We start from the raw sequence: 12,212 nt of genomic DNA, 5'->3' as shown, positions 1-12,212 counted from the left end.
ATAATAAGGTTTCCTCACCTGGGGAAGGTGGGGCAGCTCCCAAGCAAGTATACAGAAAAGGCTTGAGGGAACGGGGAAAGAAGACTGGATGGATTGTGGTGAGGGTGATAGTTCCACAGGAGTTTAAAGCTCCCACAAGAGTCAAAGAAAGGAGCAGCCAAGCTTTGTTACCAGCTTGTCCAAATGTGAAGAAAGGGACGAGGGAGGAGTGAGCCTTAAAAGCTGTCTGCAAACATAAAAATGGAATCAGACTCTCTTACACATATTATATACGGAGATCAAGGAAAGCCTCTCAATAAAGAGACATTTGAGCAAAGACCTGAAAGAAATGACAGTGTGAGCTGTGAAGTTATTTGGAGAAATATCCTGCCGGGCAGATTCAAAGGTCCAGGAGCAGAAGAGGACTTGGAAATGGTCAAGAAACAGCAGGAGGTCATTGTGAACCAAATACAATCACCTGACTCTGTGAGGCTAAAATCTAGTACATGCTCTGAGTAGCAATTTTTAAATTCTCTCTAGATAGATAGATATTCTTAAAATTATATGTTAATGCCATGTTCACTTTAAAATTAGGAACATGGCAAGAATGCCCAGTATCATTAACTTCCAGATGGCCTAGCCAGGAAAAAGCACAAGAAAGGAAGAGTAAGTGTATTACTTAAAAGGGAGAAAAAAATAATTTTTTAGCAATAACTTCTCAGAAAACCTAAGAGTCTATAGTGAAATTATTAGACCGAGTTTGAAAAGGTCCCTAAATATTAAAATCAATATACAAAAATGAGTTGTGTTTCTTCAACAAGAAACAAAAGTGTACATTTGTAAAACATAATCACAATATCAAAAGTACATAGCAATATTTTTATTTAACTTCATGGAGAAAACTTAGCTTCATGGAGAAAACTGTCATATTGTTGAAAACTTAAAGAAGTTCCAAATAAAATTATAGCTGGGAAAATGCAGTATCATAAAAGTACCAATTCTCAAAACTATAAATTCAATTCAATGCCAGTAGGGGTTTTCACAGAACCTCATCAGTTAATTCTAAAATATATGGAATAGCAAAGGGCCAACATACTCAAAGACAATCTTTAAGACAACAAGATCAGGAGTATTTGATATATTGACATCAAAATTTATGAACTTACTATGAGTAAGACTGGTTTGCACTGTGGTGGACAATCACACCAACAGAAAATCAAGGCCAGAAACAGATCCTCACATATGTAGATACTTGCTTTTATTGACCGAGGTGGTATTTCAGATCAGTGAGAAAGATGTACTTGCAGAGTGCTGGCACAGTAGTCATTTACATGGAAAAATAAAATTCAATTGGACTCAATACCAGATTAAAGACCTAAATGTAAATATTAAAACTTCAAAAGTTGTAAGAAAGTATAGGAAGATATCTTTATGACCTAATGCTGTGGAAGGATTTCCTAAAGAACATAAGGTATAAACTCTAAAAGACAGCTAAACATGATCTGACAACATTAAAATGTAAAACCTCTGTATGTCAAAGTATAGCTCAAAAAAGGAAGCAAGCTCTACTTCTATAGCTTTTCTTCTTCCTTCCTAATTAAAACCCTTAAGTAGAATTCGTGCCTCATATCGAAATTACCGAGTATCACAATTCTTCCAAGTGGTAAAGATACCTCAAGACAAATGCTGGGCATAGAAGCCACAGGGCATAAATCTGCAAAGAAGTAAAAAGCTAACCTTTTCAAACAATATTGCTTCTCTCTCACTTACCAACTTTACATTTCCCTGTATGGCCCCGGAAGATGACTGGTTAGCCAGAGACGGGTAAGATTCCTCAAGGGAGGAACAACCTAAGACAGGCACAGTCGCAGGGGGCCATCAGGTGAGAAATTGGGGATCAACAGAGGTGAGGCTTAGAACCTCACCCCCCCTGTTCTGAGAGAAATCTTCTGCATATGTGGATGTTTTATTGCCCTTGTCTAGCTTGGATTAACACATAGTCTACAGGCACACACCTGATCATCTACATTTGCCCTCTTACAGCACTAAACTATGTTTTCTACCTTTATCTTGCATCTACCTACCACTTCAGCATTTTATTTAAAATAATAATAATAATAATAAGGGAGAAATGTGGGATTCACATATAAATCAAGTATAAAAATCAAACGAATATTCATATTTGACCTGATTGTTTATAGTTCATGATGTGTGATCAAAACCGAAAGTTTCTGTGATGACTGCCCTTGTAATGTTCACCATGTAAGAACTTGTTCGTTATGCTTCAGAAGATTGGAGACTGTTGAGAATTAGGCTTGGGGTTGATTAATGATTGTGCATTGAGTCCCCTATACAGAATTTTATTGTTGTTAACAACCATTTGATCAATAAATATGAGAGATGCCCTCTCAAAAAAAAATAAAATTAAAAATTAAAAAAAAAAGGAAGCAAGCTGACTGCCATCTGGGGAGAACATATTTTCAGAACACAGTTGATGAAATCCAGCTAGTATTCAAAATGCACTAAGAACAACTACAAATCATTATGGAAGAGACAAACACCCACTAGAAAAAACAGGCAAAAACTATGAACATTTGGCAGAGAAGGTAAAACCAATGGCCATTGTTAAATGTTAAGATTTCCATTTCCAGTAATTGTGGATTAGGTAATTCAGACAAATCATCTCACTAAAGACAATTTTAAAAGCTGGAGTAACAGAAAAAGTACCTTGTTGAAGGTACTGATGAGTTAACAAGACAGTGGAGGGTTACTAGGCCAGTACCTGGGAGAGGACAGAGCCCAGACTAGATCAGCAACTCCCAGGAACTACACTGCTTCAGCAGGTATGAAGGATTGGCATAAGTCTGTGACTTCTGGGGTGCTCTGTAGCAGCAACAGATGACCAATTTAATAGATGCTTGGAAATGGTAAGTCATGGTTATTGCTAGGGGGAGGGAGATTTGAACCAGGAAGAGCACAAAGGAGCTTCAACTCTATCAGTAATGTTTTATTAAGTTGCGTGTAAGACAGATGCTTGTTGTTACCTTATTAACTCTAAAGATGCAGTACATAACTCTCCTTTTTGTATGTTCTCTTGTACTTAATTCTTCACATATTTTTTTAAAATATCTTTAAGGTTATTGAAAAATTACGGTGATTTAGTAATTAATGTTCAATTGTTTTTAGCTTACATTTTTTTCTCTTGTTCTCTTGAATTGGTTAGGATTCTTTTCTAACATAATGACATCCTATTCCTACTATCATTTTTCTTCCTAAGGAGTTATCTTTTGTATGTGCAATGACTTACGTTTATGACATGTGGGCAGGAGTGAACAGTAGAGGGGGAGCAATGACAGTGTTGGTTGGGGAAATCTTACTTGCCTTTGGGAAGGATGGGAAAATGTTAGTGACAATATACTATGTGATGTTTTTCTATGAAGTGTATTGGAATATCTCTGTATTAAGACTGGACCATGATATACCAACTTCCTTGTCTTAGATATTAGTGAATTCCTATGAGGTACATTATGAAAGAAATGACAAGCCTTCTTTGCAAGTATCCACTCTAGTAGAGTGACATGAAAAATCGACAGACATGTAGGTGAAGGGCTAACAGGTTCCAGCTTTAAAAAAAGGATTAACAGGCAGAGGGTTCTGCATTCAGTGAGGGAAAACATGAAATGTAAAGCTGCAGAGTGGGCCAAGAACCTGTTCCAAACAGGAAGCTGGGAGATGGGTTGAGGCACTAAGGAGTCACAGCCCTTGAGGAAGTGAGCTGTCCTCCTGCAGGCATGCCTGGAGAATTCATACCTGAGTTCTCTAGAAGTTGCCTTAAGGACCTAAGCTGAGAACTCTGCTATATTAAAATAATTCTAGAGTCAGTTTGCTTTGGTCCCACCTTGAGGCTGCTGCCCCGCTGATTGGAGAGGTGGGGGTCCTCTGAAAGACTCCAGGGCCCTTATGCTGACTAGAGAGTGCAAATACTGCCTCTACCTTTCCATCAGTGTTCCCCAAAGTGGGGGGCATTGAAGGGCCCCCACCCATAAGATGGCGAACTTCCTGCTTCTCTTCCGGGTCCTCAGTTCCTGCCGGCGCCATCTGAACCCCAATCACTCCTCGCCCCCCTAATCCCAGCACCTAGCCAATAGCCACCAGCCCCATAGAAGTGACACCACAATCACCCCATGCCCCTTCCTATATATCCCAGTACCTTTCCCTAATAAAATGGAATTGTCCAGTGAATTGCTGCTGTGTGTTGCTCCCTTCCTTTCATTGGTGCCGAAACCCGGGAGACGGGACACCCCAACTGGGCCCCGTCTTCCCCCCGACACCAGCAGCAGCTTGCCCTCGTCCTCTTTTTCTGGCACTGGCTCATCACACTCACCACTCCTCTCTGGCCTTTGGGTAAGTTTTCCCCTAGAGCGGGCCGCTCTTCCCCGACGAGGAGGGAGCTCTCCCCGCCTTAGGCCTTCACGGCTGCGGCGGACCCTCAGGCCCCTCCTCTGACAGCCATAAACGCACTCACCGCTCCTTCCATTAGTGCCGAAACTTTTTAAGCAAAATTTCCCCAGGGTGGGCCACTCTCCCCCAAGCTATCACAGCGCCATTGACCGTGATCGTCCGGCAAGGCCCTGACGCTCGGGGACGAGGAGGGAACTCTCCCCGCCTTAGGCCTTCACGGCTGCGGCGGACCCTCAGGCCCCCCTTCAACAGCCATAAACGAGGTGACTCCTTTGTGGATGAGAACGCCCCCTTTCCCCCTCCTCCTACTTCCGTTCCTTCCGCCGAAAACTCCTGGTACTAGGTTCCTCGGACTCCGGCACTCTGCCTTCTTAGTGTCTGGGTGACGACCCACACTTCCTAAGAAACCGACTAGTACACGAGTTTCCGCAGACCCCCAAGGATCATCGGGGACGCCCTTTGTCTCCTTGCGGTCGGCTCCCAGTCCGAGGATCTCCGTTCGTCTTCCCCTGTTTGTCTCCTTCTCTGTCCTTTAGCCATGGGAGCCTCCTCACCCCTCCCTGGAAGCTCACCTCCTGAATGCCTGCTCAAGCATCTAGCCACCCTCTCCCTGACGCCTGATATAAAACCAAAACTCCTCCGCAAATACTGCTCCCAAGATTGGCCGACATGCCCCCTAGACAATCACAACCAATGGCCCGCAGGGGGAACTCTTGATCCTAACATCACTCGCGATCTCTTTAACTTCGCCAGTGCCTAAAAAAATGGAAGGAGATTCCCTATACTGAAGCTTTCCGCCTCCTCCCCCCGCCTCCCCCCAAGATCTCCAAGCCTGCAAGCCGTCTCCCCCGCAGAAGCCTCCCGCCCACTCCCTTCCCCCTCCTCTCTTACAACAGCCCCTCCCCCTTCCTCCACCACCATCTCCTCCCCCACCTCACCCCCCTGCAGATCAAGCCTGAGCCTTTCAGCCCCCCTCTAACTAAGTCCCAGGAGCCTCCTCCGTCTTTGCCCCCATCACCTGTTTCTCCCCCACAGACTGAGCCAGAACCCTTCAGTCCCCCACCGCCGTGGGTCTCCACTCTCAAGATATCTTCACCTGCTGCTTAATAGCAGGTCTGAAAAAGGCAGCTCGTAAAGTAGTCAATTTTCAAAAGCTCCAAGACATAATTCAAATGAGTGAGGAGACTCCCTCCGAGTTCTTAGACAGACTCACTCAAGCCCTATTACAGTTACCAGCCTGGACCCAGAAACGCCTGACGGGAGACATGTCCTTATGACATACTTCCTGGCTCAAAGCTACCCCGACATTAAAGCTAAACTCAAAAAGTTAGAACAGGGCCCCGCTACCCCACAGACTGAGATCCTAACAGTGGCCTTTAAAGTCTTCCATAACCAGGAGGAGGAAAAAGAACGCCATAAACAAAAGGCTGATCAGGCCAATTTCCAAATGCTGGCCCAGCTGATAAAACCACAACCTGGGCGCCCCTTTACAAACAAGCCCCACCCACCCAGGAGCTTGTTTCAAGTGTGGAAAAGAGGGACATTGGTCAAGGGCGTGCCCCTCCCCCAGGTCTCCTACCACCCCATGCCCCAGATGCCACAAAAAGGGCCACTGGGGGTCTGATTGCCCAACCACCCGAAGGGGAGGCTGGACAAACAACCCCATCCTAAGCCCGCCGTAGTGGGGCTGGCAGAAGAAGATTGACAGGGCCCGGGGGCTTCTCACCCAACCATTTCCATCACCAAAGAGGAGCCCAGGGTTACTTTAATAGTAGACGGTCGCCCCATCTCCTTCCTCCTAGATACAGGAGCCACCTTCTCAGTCTTGCGGGAATACCGGGGCCCTACCATGCCTGCCATTACTCCTATAGTCGGGGTAGGAGGTAAACAGATTTTCCCATTAAACCCCCCCCCACCTTTTATGCACAATCCAGGACAGTCCCATACCTTTCTCCCACTCCTTCCTGGTTATGCCCCAGTGTCCCATCCCTTTACTAGGACAGGACATCCTTTCTCTCCTCCATGTTTCCATAACTATATCCACTCCCACAGCCCCCAGTACCCCCTTTCTGATGGCCCTCATAGCTGACGACCCCCCTCTACCCAATGAAAGCTCCAGTTCCGCCCTCATACACCCTGTAAATCCCAAAGTTTGGGACATTACAAGCCCCTCCGTGGCTCTATGTCCTCCTGCCTCTATCAAATTACGTGACCCCTCTCAGTATATCTGTCAGGCCCAATACCCCCTGACCACTTCAGCCCTCATAGGCCTCCAACCCATCATTCAAGATCTTTTAACAAAAATTACCTCAGACCCACTCACTCCCCATTTAATACCCCCATATTAGCTGTTAAAAAAACCAACGGATCTTTCCGCCTTGTCCAAGACCTTCGCCTCATCAACATGGCCATCGTCCCTATCCATCCCTTAGTCCCAAATCCATACACCCTTTTATTGCAGATCCCTGCCTCGGCCTCCCACTTCTCAGTCCTAGATCTCAAGGATGCATTTTTTTTCCTATCCCTCTGGACCCCACCTCCCAAGATTTTTTACAGAAAACGGCTCCTCTCTGACCTGCCCATTCCCAAAACCAAGACAGAAATCCTTTCCTTTCTAGGCCTGGCTTATTTTAGAGCGTGGATCCCTAACTTCTCCCTGTTGCAAGACCCCTATACGACCTCAGCAAGGGCCCCCTGAAGAACCATTATCCTCCTCACCCCGACACTCCTTCATTAAGCTCCGTGGAGCCCTTGTGGAAGCCCCAGCTCTCCATCTTCCTGATTTGTCGAAGCCCTTCTCATTACACATTCATGAGAGGTCCAGTCAAGCTCTAGGAGTCCTAGGCCAATATTATGGCCCATCCTTTGCCCCAGTAGCTTATCTTTCCAAGCAATTAGACCCCACAGTTTGGGGATGGGCCCCCTGCCTACGGGCATTAGCCGCTGGACAGCTCTTGCAGAAGGAAGCTCAGAAACTGACATTCGAGGAGCCCCTTACCATTCTGTCCCCACATCACCTAAAGGATCTCTTAACCTACAAAAGTTTACAGACTCTCCCTCCCTCCAGACTCCTGACCTTACTGTCCTCTTTCCTCCAAAATCCCGTTCACCCCCTTTGCCATCCATACCCAAATCATGACTTTTTCCTCCTTTACTGCTCCCTCGCTCTCTCTCGCTTTTTTTCCTCATTCCTATTGTCTTCCCCACCACCCCAGCCTCCTTTGTATGGCGATTCAAAGTCAGACAGACTTACACACAGCATCAAACAAAAATTACTGCCCTCATTGCCACATCAGACTGCCCTCTGAAAGGCTGCTCCGAGCCTTTATACCTCCACTTTCCTCCCTCCACCGAAGTGTTCACTAGCAGCTACCTTTATTCTCCCTACCTCTGCTTCCTCTATGACCAAAAACAAGCCTGTTGCAGGCGATGGCCAGACACCTACGGGGGATGTCCCTACATGTCTTGCATCATTCACTACATGGGTAACTCCCGGTACCCACAGTATTACTCCTCCAACCATTTCATAAAATATCCCAACAGCTCATTCTCCTTATCAATCCCAGATCCCTGGGACTCTTGATGGGCCGCCGGAGTCACAGCCTCAGTTTACTACGGGGGGTCCTCGAACCCCACGGTACCCTTCATATCTCTCAAGAGTATGTTCCCTCTCATTCCCAGATCTCTCAAGTTGCATCAGATATCAGACATTCCGAAAAAGTCATTATCCAAACTCTTGACGGTGCCTCTTCATCTTCTTATCCCCGCCCCTCTTCCAATTTCTCCTACTCTTGGTTACAGCTTATTCAGGACACCACCATCTTTCTCAACCACACTCTTAACACCGCCAATTGTTTCCTGTGCGCATCACTACAGCGCCCACTGCTGGCTGCCGTGCCCCTTAATATTTCCAATTACTCCTTTCACGCAGAAGGACAACCCTTCCGTCCCCTGGCAGACATACCCTTATGGGAACCAGAATACGCAGATAATCTCACCATCCACCACTGTGTAGGCCCAACCCCTCCCCCCTCCAGCGCACTTCACTGCCTCTCTATCTACACCCCTACCTCCGGCTCAAAGACTTTTACACAACCGGGACACTTCTTTTGGTGCAATGGCAGTCTTTTCAACTCACTGCCTCCCAACTCCAGCACACCCTGCATTCTCATCACCCTAATCCCACAGCTTACACTTTACAGCATGGCAGAATTCCTTGAGCTCCAACCTCCCTTGCCCTTGCGCACAAGAAGGGCTGCTTTCCTTCCCATTATGGTCGGTATTTCCCTAGCCACCTCAGCCATTGGGGCAGGGTTTTCGGGAGGAGCCTTGGGTCACTCTCTATAGGCAATTAGAGATCTCAACGCCAAACTTGAGGGAGCCCTGACATCCACTGCCGATTCCCTGGCCTCTCTCCAAAGACAGGTCACTTCTCTAGCTACGGTCACCCTTCAAAACCGGCGGGCCTTAGATCTGCTTACAGCCGAAAAGGGCGGCACCTGCGTCTTCCTTCGGGAAGAGTGCTGCTATTACATCAATGAATCCGGCATTGTGGAAACTGACATTACCAAACTCACTGACCTTGCCTCCAGCCTCCACTCTGCTTCCAATTCCAACCCATTCTCTTCAATACTAACAAACCCCTTCCTCACCTGACTGTGGCCCATTGCAGGCCCTATAATAATCATTCTTCTCGCCTGTCTCTTCTTACCTTGTATAGTAAAGTTTATCAAATCCCAAGTCGGTAAAATCTCTAATCAAACTTTCAACCAGCTTTTACTCAGGAACTACCAGCTTTTAGCCACAGAAGATCCCTCACCCGCACGTAACCTCCTCACCACACGCTGAGATGGACCCCTCTCTCCGCTGGAAACTGTTCCTGGAAACAATGGCGGCAGACACCTGGCTCCTGGCACCCGTATCCTCTTGGCACCATTGGAATCAACAAGTCCTCGACCTATGGTTACAGGGAACCTTCATTGATTTCCAACCTGAAGAAGTCCACATCTACTCGTCCTTACTGTGGGGAGTCCTATCAACCCTTTCCTCCCAGTCCTCAAGCCCTCACTCCCTTCTCCGCCCCCGTTCAGCAGGAAGCAGTCAGAGAGAAAGCAACGTCCACAACCCCATAGAGGAGAAAGGGGGGAATGAAGGGCCCCCACCCATAAGATGGCGAACCTCCTGCTTCTCTTCAGGGTCCTCAGTTCCCGCCGGCGCCACCTGAAGCCCAATCACCCCTCGCCCCCCTAATCCCAGCACCTAGCCAATAGCCACCAGCCCCGTAGAAGTAACACCACAATCACCCCATGCCCCTTCCTATATAACCCAGCACCTTTCCCCAATAAAGCGGAATTCTCCGGTGAATTGCTGCTGTGTGTCGCTGCCTTCCTTTCAGGCATGAACCACAGCAAGTGTGAAGGATATTCCAAGGGTGAGGGAATAGTAGAACATCAATTTGCATATTTTATTGCATATTTTATTTCACCCTTACATTCTATTTTTGTGTACATTTCTTAAGTTACTTTAGGGATGTCAGCTGAAATTTTTTTTTCTGAAAGACACAACTGAAAAAGCCTGGAAATCAGATAACATTTACATCATCTTTCCAAACTTACAACAAGAACACCATCTAATGGATACAGGGCAGTCACGTAACTGAAGTAATAAATATTAAAAACTGAGATTCCACAGAAAATCTATAACCACTGATCAAGTCTATGGTTACTGTTCCTGGAAATTCTACCTTTGGCCCGATCCCTCCAATACACTTTTTCTGGAACAGGCTGTCTTTCTGAAAGCATTAACTACAGCCAGGAGGACTGACTTCTTTAAATTTAGAATAACGCTTGGGATTAATTGCATTAACAACCTAATATTTGCCATTGGAGTAGACAGATAAAATACTAGAGTTGATAGATAGCCGATTCCCATGTGCTTTTGGGTTTAAAATCCCAGCTTCCTTTTAGGTTATCTGTGAGCCTCTGTGTGGCCTGGTCTACTGTTCAACAGCAGTATACTAAGCATCATCAACACACCAGGCACTATGAACACAAAGATGAACAAGACATGGTCTCTGCCCCAGAGAAGCTCAGTCTAGTGGGGACACTGACAGACATGAACACATAAAATTAAAATAGGGTGAATCTGATTAGTATTAACCTACAAGGTGCTGTGCAATGGAATATTCCGCAAATCACAAACACAGAAATGTGCCAAAGAACACATAAACTAAGAAAAAATGGTTATTTGTGACCAAAGGAAGCAGAAAGGGGTGTTATTCATAGTACTCCTTTATTGGCCTTTAAATATCTGTAAATTTTCAATGTGCATCCCAAATTACTTTACACTCTGTTCTTTCTGAGTGTAGGGAAAATGGAAGTTCCTATAGCCAGGATCCTCATATGATCCTGATCTACTTGCCCACTGTAATACTGGACCTACTGCACAGGTGCATGCTTACACCTGTGTTGGCAGTGAGCCACTATTGTATAAAAAGGGTGACTACTAGGCACTTATGAGACTGTGGATGGTGGACTTGCTGCACATGGATGTGGATCCACAGATGTGGACTAGATTCTAGCACTCGACCTGCCACAGAAAAAGCTTGGTGTAAGACCTTTTACCCAAAACGTTCCGTTGTTTTTCAGGCTTACCAAATCCAGAATGAACTTGCTGGGAGTGGAAATCTCCTGAGCTACACTGAGCTTTGGGTTTTTCCATTGACCAGTCTTTGAGTTCACTAACGCTGTTTGGTGCTGTGTCAAGTCTTAGTAAACCTATCCTATGGGTTATTAATTTCAGCTATTTTTATAATCTAGAATATGTATTTGATTGTTTTCTTATAGACTGAAGTTTTCTGTTGAAGCATCCTATCTTTTCAACCATTTTTGTACATTTTCCTCCATTTTTTTGAATACATTAATCAGTTATTTTTAAGTCCTTACCTCTCATCTTCAATGTTTTGATTGTCCATAGATATGTTCCTATTATTTGTTTTTGCTCTTGATTATCAGTCACTGTTTCCTGCCTCTTTACATATCTACCACTACTACTACTATATGCTGGATATTATGTGTTGTACTTATCTCCCACCAGCAAGGGTTTCCACCTTTCTTTTTTTTAGGCAGATATGGTGAGACTGATTACCTCAATGTAATCAGAAATTGAGCTAGGTTGCATTTTAAATAAGACTAAGGCCGCCTCTGCCTAGATCCTGTCACTCCATGTGTTCCTTGGGGTTTTAATCAAGAGCCTGGCAGGTCTTTATCTTGTCATCCCTGAAAGATGGTGGGGGATTCAATTCTTCCCTTTGGAAGATTTGAGCCACATGAGCCCTCGAAATCTGACAAATAGTTTTTATAGAACAATTCCCTGTAAGCAGGATTTGGTCTCATGTGTATCTGAATTGCAGGAGACTTCACTGTTTCTTATACTTGGACTGTTTCTTATACTTAGATCTTTATTCCATTTGAAATTTTTTCTATGGTTGATAGGAGAATGTAACTGGATTATTTTCCATATGAGACAGTTAGCCCTGCTCCTCCCTTTATTCACACCTCTTTTTATAACTGCAGTTTCTACAACTAAAATGGCTGAGTGTTTCTCTCTCCCACCCTTGATTTTTGGGCTTGGCCATGGGACTTATGGACTATCAGACACGTAATGCAAGCAAAGCTTACTTCTTGTACCTCTGCCATCGCCGTGAGAACATACCCTGACCAGCCTGCTAGTGCAAGGAGAAGGAGAGTATGGTTCAAAGTCATCTGAATGAC

General features: G+C 45.4%; 1 long non-coding RNA gene across 2 annotated transcripts in view; it reads right to left on the bottom strand.

The window, feature by feature from the left end:
• The window catches only part of LOC130684858 (uncharacterized), a 29,946-nt gene that overhangs the window by 16,615 nt on the left and 1,119 nt on the right, over positions 1 to 12,212 (bottom strand). The window contains exon 1 of one of the 2 annotated variants that reach the window (XR_008999180.1): positions 1,146 to 1,259. The exons of the other annotated variant lie outside the window; for it this stretch is intronic. This is a non-coding gene — a long non-coding RNA (uncharacterized LOC130684858). Of the gene's footprint in view, positions 1 to 1,145; positions 1,260 to 12,212 lie in introns of those variants that run through there. 2 annotated transcript variants of the gene reach the window in all.

Source organism: Manis pentadactyla, chromosome 9, assembly GCF_030020395.1.
Source record: "Manis pentadactyla isolate mManPen7 chromosome 9, mManPen7.hap1, whole genome shotgun sequence".
NCBI lineage: Eukaryota > Metazoa > Chordata > Mammalia > Pholidota > Manidae > Manis > Manis pentadactyla.
This window is presented reverse-complemented; position numbering and strand designations above follow the sequence as displayed.